At 42.7% G+C, this 12,032-nt stretch overlaps 1 protein-coding gene across 1 annotated transcript in view; it reads right to left on the reverse strand.

The window, feature by feature from the left end:
- Window positions 1–3,116: 3,116 nt before the first annotated feature.
- mtap (methylthioadenosine phosphorylase) overlaps window positions 3,117–12,032 on the reverse strand; it is a 210,291-nt gene continuing 201,375 nt past the window's right edge. The window contains exon 9 of the transcript XR_013204823.1: window positions 3,117–3,129. The gene's annotated coding sequence lies outside the window, so the exon portion shown is untranslated. The remainder of the gene's footprint in view (window positions 3,130–12,032) is intronic.

The following is a 12,032-nucleotide window of genomic DNA, read 5'->3' on the forward strand; positions in this document are numbered from 1 at the left end:
CTCTGATTCCGCCAGAACCAGCCAGTCGTCGATGTAGTTCAGAATACGTATGCCCTGAAGCCTGAGAGGGGCTAGAGCTGCATCCACGCATTTCGTGAACGTGCGGGGTGATAAAGCTAGACCGAAAGGAAGAACCCGATATTGGTATTCTTTGCCGCCGAAAGAAAACCTTAGGAACTTCCTGTGCTGAGGGAGGATGGAGATATGGAAGTAGGCGTCCTTCAGATCTATCGTGACAAACCAGTCCTCGGATCTGATTTGAGTCGCGATCTGTTTGAGTGTCAGCATCTTGAACTTGAGTTTCTGTACTGAACGATTCAACAGACGAAGATCTAAAATGGGACGCAACCCCCCATCCTTTTTTGGAACAATGAAATAACGGCTGTAAAAACCCGACTCTCTGTCGGGTGAGTACACCTGTCCTATAGCTTCCTTTGCTAACAGGGCCTTTACCTCTTGCTCCATTACCAGAGCCTGCTCGGGATGCACCACTGTGGGCAGCACCCCGTTGTAACGAGGAGGACGAGAACCAAACTGGATTCTGTATCCTTTCTCTACAATCTGCAGGACCCAATGAGAAATATTCGGCAGAAGCTTCCATGCTGCCAGAAAATTTACTAAGGGAACCAGCCTCTCGAGGCTGGTCTCTGGTGTTATCGAGACAGCCAATTCCGGAGCCTGAAACATAATGGCAGGAACTACCTGAACTGGCCGCTCTAAGGCCCCCCTCAGAGGGCGCGAAACCGATGCTGTGCCGCAGCATAGCATCAGCGACTCGCTGGAGACCGCTGCGCCCTGAAGCACCGAGGGTGGCAGGGTTGGCAGAACGGTCTCGTGAGGACCCCGAAATGGAACGGGCACCGTAAAATGAGGTGTACACCGCTCCACTTCGGTCGGGGCTATATTCACAGGCCTGATGCGTGAACATCAGGACCTTTTTTTTTTTAACCGAAGTCTTCTTCGCCTGAAGAACGGTCCTCAGATCCGGCTTCGACTTAGAAGACTTCGGTTGAGAGGGTTGCGTCTGTCTCCAGTCTCTACGTGGAGGTGCACGAGATGCAACACTCTCTTTCTGATGCACACGATATGATGAGCTCGACGGCTGGGGCTGCTCACGCCCAGCAGCCCCAGGGGGCTGGACACGGCGAGGGATAAACTTTTTAAAAGCGTCAGCTTGTTTTTTAGACTCCTGAAATCTCTCGACGACCGCGTGGACTGCGTCGCCGAAGAGACCAGAAGGTTCAAGCGGAGCATCTAATAAAAAAGCTCGATCTTTTTCTTTAATCTCTGACAGATTTAACCATAAATGTCTCTCAGTAGCTACCAAGGCTGCCATAGACCGCCCAATTGCTCTGGCGGTCTCCTTAGTAGCCCTGAGAGAAAGATCGGTAGCCCGACGAAGTTCTCGAATATCGTCATGAGAAATTCCCTCACTACTATCCAGATCCCCCAGCAGGTCAGCTTGATAAGCCTGAAGCACTGCCATTGTGTGCAGACATGCTCCAGCTTGACCTGCTGCCGTATAAGCTTTGCCCACTAAAACCGAGGTGGCTTTAAGCGGTCTAGTGGGCAAAGCCGAGGCTTTCAGGGACGATGCGGGACCAGGCGAAAGATAGCTGGCTAAATTCTGTTCCGCCTGGGGCATCGCCTCATAACCATACTCTTTTAGCCCTCTTATTCTCGAATAAGTGTTAACTTGAGGGCTAAAAAGTCGTGAAGAGTAAGGTTTATTCCACGATTTCGATATTTCATTATGAAGATCGGGAAAAAAGGGAAGCCCTCGTGGTGGAGATAATGTCGTGGAAGATAAAAAGCGCTCATCTAATTTACTTTTAGGACGAGCGCCTTTATTCTCAGATGGCCATTCAATATTTAATTTCTCTACAGCCCGTGACATAACATCCACCAGCTCATCATATGCTGGGGAAATAAATTGTGAATCTCTTTCCCCCATGTGTGTGCTTTCACTCTCCATACTCATTACATCGACCTCCTCGGAGGAAGAGCATTGAAGTAATGGAGGGCTCTCTCCCCGGGCGGAAGAAACCGCAGTGCGTGCTTCCGACACCGGGGGGAGAGCGCTGGATCTTCCGGGTAAGGAAGGAGAAAAGGCCCGCGGACCCGTCTCCAACCCCTCCGAAAGATCCTTTTGCGATCCCCAGGAATGCATTCTCCGCGCCGCCTCGGCAGACGCGGGTCCTGATCCCTGAGGATCGCGAGCCTGCCCACTCTTTTCATCAAAGAGTGACAGGCGAGAGCGGAGCATGCGGAGCGGTTGCATTTCACAGTGTTGACACTCAGCCCCCTCGAAGGCTGAGACCGCATGCTCCACTCCCAAACAAATGACACAAAGCTCGTGTGTGTCCCCACCCGTTAAATAACGCGGGCAGGGAGGAACACACTGCTTGTACACTTGTTTCGCCATAACGTTTCCGAATAAATTGCAACAGACAACAATAAATAGACAGAGACAGTATAACACAGATCGCTTGCTGAGGCAACAGAAGCTAATGCCGGTTTGCACCGGATGTGCTTTTATCATATCCTGGTCATGACGTCACCCGCCCGTGACGCTCATTCTTTCCATTGGACTAGTTGACATAGATGCTTCAGACGCAGTCACGCTGGGGGCGTTCCCATGGCGTCGATGGACGCATCGTTGAGTTCCCTTCGTAAGGGAAGTGGCAATTCCTTATGTATTATTCAATATATTGTAATAAATTTACACAAAATATTATTTTGTATATTTTCAAATATACTGTTAAACCATTTAATATATTGATCATTCATATAGGGAAATATATTTTCTTTTCCCAGACAGTAAAATGTGATTTTGTAACATCATGATTTTTAAAAACATGTAATATGACTCACTTCATTCATATTTTTAGTCTAACCATTTTTTAATTATTTGCCTTGATTTCATCATTAGACCTACTAGCAACGTTAGGTCAAATGCACTGTAAAGATGTACAATTCTTACTTTCATTCATGGTCGTAACATAAAAAAAATGATAATTTTTTTCATAATCTATTGGAACATTGCTGCAATCTCCGGGACAACTAACACTTAAAGAGTAACTAAACACTAAAACAACTTTTTTTAGTTACTTATCTGTAAGAATGGAGCTTCATAAATGCTGTTCATTGATTCGAGTACATTTTTTGACATTTGGGTATAAAGTGTTTTAATTTTCAAATATATGGTGTAAAAACGTCTGAGTGCTGCCCTCTTCAGGTTAAACGGAAAGCTCCTGCAGTAGGGGTACTCTCTGACGTAGAATACTCTCTGACGTCCCTCTGTCACGCCCTCGGTGCGAGCTCACCACGCCCTTGGCAGCCCCTGGTATAAAAGCATCCGTTTCCGTCAAAACTAAACTACTGTAGCGAGTCAGGAGTTGGAATTACGAGTATTGAAAACGGATAGATATATATTAGCATATAGTTAGCATAGCATTTATATAGTTATTTAGATTATTTTGTGTAGCCTAGGTAGTTAATCTCGCCTATCGCTCCAGTGTGCAACCTGCATTTTACGTGGGATTGCTTCTCCAATGCAATGGAGGTGGAAATGGGCTTCTCCACACAGCTCGCGCTGCCAAACGCTGCTGTTCCTGCATGAACTCCACCACCGCAGTGGCGTCATGATGTGAGTGAGCATATATTTTTAATCACAATTTATGTTCCTTCTTATTAGGCTAAAGTTAATTAATCCTCTGGTGTCGATAAACGCGCCGGCGCGATTGGCTGATTATTTTTTTCACATAGCAGCAAAATATAATGAACGTAATAGTAATAATAATCCTGGAAAAAAATTACCTCAAAATGACTGAATATAAGAATAATCGGATGCCGATCGCGATGCGGGAGTTAAGACCGCAGTTTGAGCTGGTGTCCATAGACAATTCACCCTCCTCCACTTCAGGTGAAGGTGGGGGAGAAAAGTTCTCGACTTCAAATGACCGCCCTGTTGCAAAGCTACTTGCGTCACTCCATTTTAGCTAGTTTGACAGCAGCTGTCACTGCGGGTCTCAGGTGCATCTCAGTATCGCTACCCTACTTCCGGTCTCCGCTGCCATTTTGTGAAATAGGCCGAGTGCCGAAGTTATGACGTCACTTTGTAGGACAACTGGGAAGTTAGCGCATGGGTTCCCTCGATCGAAAAGCTATGAATTTTCCCCATAGACTTTTGGAAAATCGCAAAAAACAAGATCTGTGTTCAACAAAGAGTTGTGACCCTTACACGTTTTGCTATCAAGATAATCTTTACAAGTTAATCCAAAATGTATACATTTTGAAGCCTATATAAAGTTTAAAAAACCACAAGCAGACACAATAAAGTTTAAAAAACCACAAGCAGGCTATAACTGCATGGTGTGTTTTGTGTCATAGATCAAAACGTGAAAATATTTAGAGGCTTTGTTAACCCCTGACCTTATTTCAGGCGATTTAGCAAAAAACCCATAGACGAGCGAGGGAACCAGAAGGAACTCACTTCCGCGTTTTGGCCTACAAAGTGACGTCATAACTTCGGCACTCTATTGGAGTTACAGGTTCTGGACTACATTTCCCATGCTCCATGGCTTTATTATTTCACACTTGATTCTTCAGAAATCATTCAAGCTGATTTGGTGCTCAAGAAACATTCTATTATTATTATCATGCTGTGCTGCTCCATAACATTTTTGTTATGGAAATTGTTATACTTTTTCAGGATTCTTTGATGAATAGAAAGTTAAATGAACCGCATTTATTTGCATTGAATACGTTTATTTATTAAAAAAAATGTAAGCATTTATTAAATAGAAATCTTTCGTAATATTATAAATGTCTTCACTGTCACTTTTGATCAATTTATTGCATCCTTGATGGATATAAAAGTATTAATTTCTCTCTCTTTTTTAATCTTACCACAAATGTTTGAAATGTATTGTTTCTACAAAAATGTTAAGCAGCAAAAACAGTTTTCAACATTTATAATGATGATAATAATAATAATAATATTTAAATGTTTCTTGAACAGCAAATCAGCATATTAGAATAATTTCTGAAGGATCGTGTGACACTGAAGACTGGATGATGATGAAAATTCAGCTTTGCCGTCACAGGAATAAATTACATTTTACATTATATTAAAATAAAAAACTTTTATTTTTAATGTGTAATTACATTTGTTTTAATGAATTATTTAAAAAAAAATCAAAATCTTAAATCTGACCCCAAACTTGATGTATGCAGACGAAAGCACCACATCCTAATTGATTGAAGCTGGCCAGAATGCAATGAGGAGGAATGGAAGACAGCTGACATCATTCACCTGACACTAGTGCTGGAAAGTGGGAATATTACAAGCTAATGCATAATTAGACAGGTGCTGAGTAAGATCACTCTACCTATGTAATCTTTATTGATGGTCTGCCATCTAGTGGCCAGCTTAGGGCCCCTGCACCCATACTGATTGCAATAACCAGTTTAGCATTTTAACCAGGGGATAGAGAGATTTGCTTATTTTACAGAAATTTTATATTTTAAAAATCAGTAGACTATGTGCAAGGTGCAGTGTTTGACTGGACAATCTGGTAAGAGTATGACGAGGAATGGACCAAATAAAAGAAAATTACAAAGAATATAAAAAATGTGCATACAGACACAGACTGCCTTTTATGATGCACTGGGTTTAAATCTGATCTAGGGCTTACAGATTCTTTGGGCATGATAATTTTAATATAACATGAACAACACATTGTACCAAACAATTTTTTACATATGTAGTCTAAAGTACACAGTAATTAGAAACACTCTAATATAAAGTTGGAATGTAAAATGTAGGCTACTCTTTTGCAAGTTTTTGCAGACATTTTTAAAGCGATGTAGCTGTTGTGAAAAGAACTAATAAAGTATACCAGTCACTGCAGCAATCATTCTCCACTCCACCATGTTTAAATTTTATGGCACACCCATCTCTTGAACTTGGGTATCAAAATGATCCCTGAGCTTCCCAGTGGTAAATATGACTTAAGATGGCATTCGGGTCCAATTTTTACCTAGGAAACTCATATTTACGATAATTCTGCTAGCATGTAAAGGCTGCATTAGCTGCTCCTTCAACATTTCTCACTCGTTGTGACAACTAACCTATGCTATTCCAACACCATATATGCGCCAAAGTAGCCGGAGCGACTTTTCTTTATTTACAGATATGACGAGACGCGCATGTATATAAGTTCCCTTGAAAAACTACCCTGTCAGGTCTAAAATTTAAACTCTTATAATAGCCTTACATAGCCCCTATGGTCCTATTTGCCTGCTCTGTGCGTGCCTCGAACCCAAGTTTCTGGCGTGGGAGGCAGGCATTCTAACAAGGAGGCTAAACACCGCAGTCTCTAGATTTGTAAAGCAGACGGCGCTGACACATTCTACACCAACCACTGCTTAGTTAGCATGACTGCACAAAAACTTTGATACTGGCCTAGAGGCAATAAAAATCATGTCAGTGACGGGGTATAAATGTAAATTATCCCTGCAAACTTACTGGTGCCCAAACTATGATGACAGAAGATGCAGGAGCAATATCCTTGCCTCTGGTACCGTACAATTAAAGCACACCTGTACAGCATTAAAAACTTTTCATCCAGCAAATTGTCACAGTGTGGTCAGGCAAAAGGAGAACACAAGACCTGTGTTCTCCTGCATGGATGCCTGCAGGAAATTCACTTAATTAGTGATTAACTCTAACACAGGGAACCAAGGGGCTGAAGGGAACCAATAGAGGAGGGGCTGAGGAACTGGCTGGAGAGAGAGGCTGGGTGGGAACCAGTGGAGGCACAAGAAACTTTGAGATGAGCGGAACCAGCAAAAACACAGTGTGGGTGGGCTTCCCTCCATGCCCACTGGTGTATCAGGAAAAAAAAAATATTGCTTATGATTGTGATTATTCTTTGATGGTTATCACTATGATTAATTCTTTCAATCGTATTATTCTTGTTCTATTCAGACCAAATATTTGATTAATCTCTACTCTGAAAATGTACAAGTTTATTTTTTGTGGCTACTTCCCCAAAAGCTGAGGCATGCTGTTTTATTTCCATCTTCTGCTTAGTGTTTCTGATATGTGTCTAATCCTGTCGAATTTGTCTAATATCAAGTTTAGCATAAGATAATTATCTTGGAATCAAGGGTACAGCCGTATTTGCATAAGGTCCAGACATGATGAAAATACTTATTTGGTAAAACCACAATGCTACCGTAGTACAGTTCAATATTTAGGGAAGAAAGAGGAGAGGGTCGGCTTGGGAGACTATGGGGTTTATTCCAAAAAACAAAATAAAAGTACAAAGAAAAGGTGCGCACACAACACTGCAAAAAACAACTCAGTCCATAAAGGGTTTATTCCCTCAAGCCGTCTCTCACTCCCGCACTCGGCGCACTCTCTCTCTCTCTTGTGCTCTCTATCTCTCTCTCTTCACAGTCCTTTCTCCGTGATGCTTCACACGCGCGCTCACCCCAGTAGTCTCTCTCCCGAAAAATGTTTCCCCGTCGCTTATATGCGGTCTCTCCACGCCAATCACTGAAACAAGACACAGGTGTTTGTCATTTGCCCTTGACCCACTTACGCAGCACCTGTCTCCCGATCCTCTCTCCTGTCACAGACTTTGCTAGACCACGCCCCCCTTGCCACATACCCCCATCGCCCGACTCAGGCCAGGGAGCCGTCCGGTCTGCAGCCTCTCCCCTCCTCCTGGAGAGGAAATCGGCCACAGCCATCTGTGCACCCTTCCTGTGGACCACTTGGAACTTAAAAGGCTGTAAAGCTAGATACCAACGGGTGATCCGCGCGTTGGTATCCCTCATGCGGTGGAGCCAATGGAGGGGCCCGTGGTCCGGACAGAGGGTGAATTCCCGTCCCAGGAGATAATAGCGGAGAGTGGGGACGGCCCATCTGATGGCTAAACATTCTTTTTTTAATGGTTCTGTACTTAGTCTCTCTCTTGGAGAGCTTGCAACTAATGTACAGCATTGGCCGGTCCTCACCCTCTATCTCCTGGGACAGACCCGTTCCCAGCCCCCAGTCTGACGCATCAGTCTGCAACAAGAAGGGGAGAGAAAAATCAGGAGAGTGTAACACATAGAGCAGCCTTTAAATGGGTGAAGGCCTGCTGACACTGCTCCGTCCACTGGACCGGGTCTGGTGCTTCCTTTTTAGTGAGATCAGTCAGCGGGCTGGCGAGGTTCGAATAATTAGGCACAAATCTTCGATAATATCCCGCCAGCCCCAGGAACTGTCTCACCTCCTTTTTGGTCTGGGGCCTCGGGCAAGTAGCAACAGCTGCGGTCTTATCAATTTGAACTCGACGTAGGGAGCAATACAAGGACTTTATCTCCTGGTGAAAATTCTCTCAGTCGGATTCCCCTGTTGTATAACTGGGTCTGTCTGTCCTGAGCCTGTAACAAATTCTCCATTGAGAGCCGCCCCAAGGTGTGGAGTTTTGTTCTCAGGTCCAGGACATACTGAATTTCATTACATTTTATTATGACTCTCCGAAGGGCCTTCCTCCCAAGTTTCCTTCAGGATGTCCAGCACGCCGCGGGGCAGACATCCATAAAGGAGTTCGAAGGGGGAAAATCCCGTGGAGGTTTGCGGGACCAACTGCACAGCAAACAACAGGGGTTCCAACCATTTATCCCAATTTTTGGCGTCAATGTGAACGAATTTACGAATCATGGTCTTTAATGTGCGATTAAATCGTTCGACCAGTCCATCTGTTTGTGGGTGATAGATGCTAGTACGATTTAACTTAATGCCCAACAACTCGTTAAGTTTGCGTAATGTATGTGACATAAACACCGTGCCCTGGTCAGTGAAGATCTCTTTCGGTATCCCCACTCGGGAGATTAAACGAAACAGTGCATCCGCAACACTCTTAGCCAAGATGGTGCAGAAAGCTACTGCCTCGTGATATCGGGATACGGGATATCGGGTTGCATAGTCCACTATCACTAATGCAAACCGATGTCCACGTGCGGATAGTTCTAATGGCCCGATGAGGTCCATCGCAATTCTTACAAAGGGGACCTGCATTGCCTGCGCAATGGCGCTTTTGAGGCGGCCGGCGGATTTACCAGCTGACATTCACGACAAGATGTGCACCACCTGCGCACGTTCTCGTTAATGCCCGGCCAAAAGAAACGGGCCATGAGACGATTAACCCTCTGGGGTCTGAAGTGTTTTCTGGTTCCTGGAGCTGTTCTAACATGCTCTGACATTTGTGCTTATTTCTGTTACTTGTGACATTTTCATGGCTAAAGTCTGATTACACTGTATTCAGCACAAACTCTGCTACAATAATATGTCAGCAGCATGTATGTAAAAGTTTGTAGTTTTGAGATAATGACATTTATGCATAGTTTGTGAAAAAACAAAAACAACATTGTTACTGAAATAAGGTCATGAAACCCATACTGATTATTTCTTCACAAGACTTTAGAAAATAGTTAGAATATTTGCTTCAAAACTAGGTGAAAATCATCCTGCATACTCATTCAGATAAAACAATATATTGATTTAAAATTTGTAAGACATGTTTTGTGTAAGAAAGCTTTATGCTAGGAGGGCGTAATCCATCATGAATATTGATGTGTTTCACACCTGAGAAAGACAAAGACCCTACCATAATGGCCCTATCAGGTGCTACCATGCCCTATCATTATGAGGAGCATTGCACAAAGAATGAGGAGAGATTTCACCCTCTGAGGTCTAAGGTGTTTTTGGGCTCCTTGAGATGTTTTGACATGCCCTGACATTTGTGCTTTTTTTCAGTTGCTTATAAACATATTAATTGCAAAGGTGTAATTACACTCTATTTAACACAAACAGGGCTACCATAATATATGAGCAAGATGTATGTACATGTTTGTATTTTTGAGAGAATATTGTTTATGCATGGTTATTGAAAAATCTAAAACTTAAAGTGTCTGAAATAAGGCCACAAAAAACATACTATATATGTGTCCACAAGACTTTTGACTAATGGGTGTTGTTGCCTAGAATTTTTGCTTCAAAATGATCTGAAAATCATCCTGCCTAATCATTTACACAAAACAATAGATTGATTTAAATTGTATAAGACACCTTTTGTTTGGAAAGGCAATATGCGTGGAGGCGTGTTCACACCTGAGAATACAAAGGCCGGATAATGAGCCCTATTGTGAGCTGCATATTAATTAGCCTTTCACACAGCTGTGTCACTGGGTACCAAAGAATGCGACCTCAGACAAAAGAAATTATATATAAATATATATATATATTACACTTAGAAATTGTAACCAATTACATATATGTTACAATTACAACACAAATTTTAACAATATTTCAAGTGTATTCTTTCTTTGTAAAAAGTATACATTTTATCATGCGTATTAAAAAAGGTAAGGATTCATTGGTTTGAATATTGGAACAAACACTAAATAACATCTTAGTTGATAATTCAATATACCTACTTTATTTTTGACAAAACATCCCATACTACTATAGTATATTTAACATTTGAGCAGAAATTGGCGAACAAAAGCCTATTTAATGTGACAGTAGTCTTTTTTACAGTTAAAACTTTATAATCTATCCAAAACTAATCACGAAGTCTTGTCTAAGCATTCATATTTAGTCTGTAACATATCGTGTTTATGATATTATATTAGCATGTTAATTTGCAGTTTGTTGCTTATACAGACATTTTATTTCAACATATCAGTCTATTTTTACTCATCTTAGAAGGATAACAATACAGGTCCTTCTCAAAAAATTAGCATGTTGTGATAAAGTTCATTATTTTCCATAATGTAATGATAAAAATTAAACTTTCATATTTTTTAGATTCATTGCACACCAACTGAAATATTTCATGTCTTTTATTGTTTTAATACTGATGATTTTGGCATACAGCTAATGAAAACCCAAAATTCCTGTCTCAAAAAATTAGCATATTTCATCCGACCAATAAAAGAAGTGTTTTTAATGCAAAAAAAAGGTCATCCTTCAAATAATTATGTTCAGTTATGCACTCAATCGTCAATACTTCGTCGGGAATCCTTTTGCAGAAATGACTGCTTCAATGCGGCGTGGCATGGAGGCAATCAGCCTGTGGCACTGCTGAGGTGTTATGGAGGCCCAGGATGCTTTGATAGCGGCCTTAAGCTCATCCAGAGTGTTGGGTCTTGCGTCTCTCAACTTTCCCTTCACAATATCCAACAGATTCTCTATGGGGTTCAGGTCAGGAGAGTTGGCAGGCCAATTGAGCACAGTAATACCATGGTCAGTAAACCATTTACCAGTGGTTTTGGCACTGTGAGCAGGTGCCAGGTCGTGCTGAAAAATGAAATCTTCATCTCCATAAAGCTTTTCAGCAGATGGAAGCATGAAGTGCTCCAAAATCTCCTGATAGCTAGCTGCATTGACCCTGCCCTTGATAAAACACAGTGGACCAACACCAGCAGCTGACATGGCACCCCAGACCATCACTGACTGTGGGTACTTGACACTGGACTTCAGGCATTTTGGCATTTCCTTCTCCCCAGTCTTCCTCCAGACTCTGGCACCTTGATTTCCGAATGACATGCAAAACTGAGCAACAGTCCAGTGCTGCTTCTCTGTAGCCCAGGTCAGGCGCTTCTGCCGCTGTTTCTGGTTCAAAAGTGGCTTGACCTGGGGAATGCGGCACCTGTAGCCCATTTCCTGCACACGCCTGTGCACGGTGGCTCTGGATGTTTCTACTCCAGACTCAGTCCACTGCTTCCGCAGGTCCCCCAAGGTCTGGAATCGGTCCTTCTCCACAATCTTCCTCAGGGTCCGGTCATCTCTTCTCGTTGTGCAGCGTTTTTTGCCACACTTTTTCCTTCCCACAGACTTCCCACTGAGGTGCCTTGATACAGCACTCTGGGAACAGCCTATTTGTTCAGAAATTTCTTTCTGTGTCTTACCCTCTTGCTTGAGGGTGTCAATGATGGCCTTCTGGACAGCAGTCAGGTCGGCAGTCTTA

This window comes from Siphateles boraxobius, unplaced genomic scaffold, assembly GCF_051911475.1.
Source record: "Siphateles boraxobius isolate OS27281-9 unplaced genomic scaffold, OSU_SipBor_1 17, whole genome shotgun sequence".
NCBI lineage: Eukaryota > Metazoa > Chordata > Actinopteri > Cypriniformes > Leuciscidae > Siphateles > Siphateles boraxobius.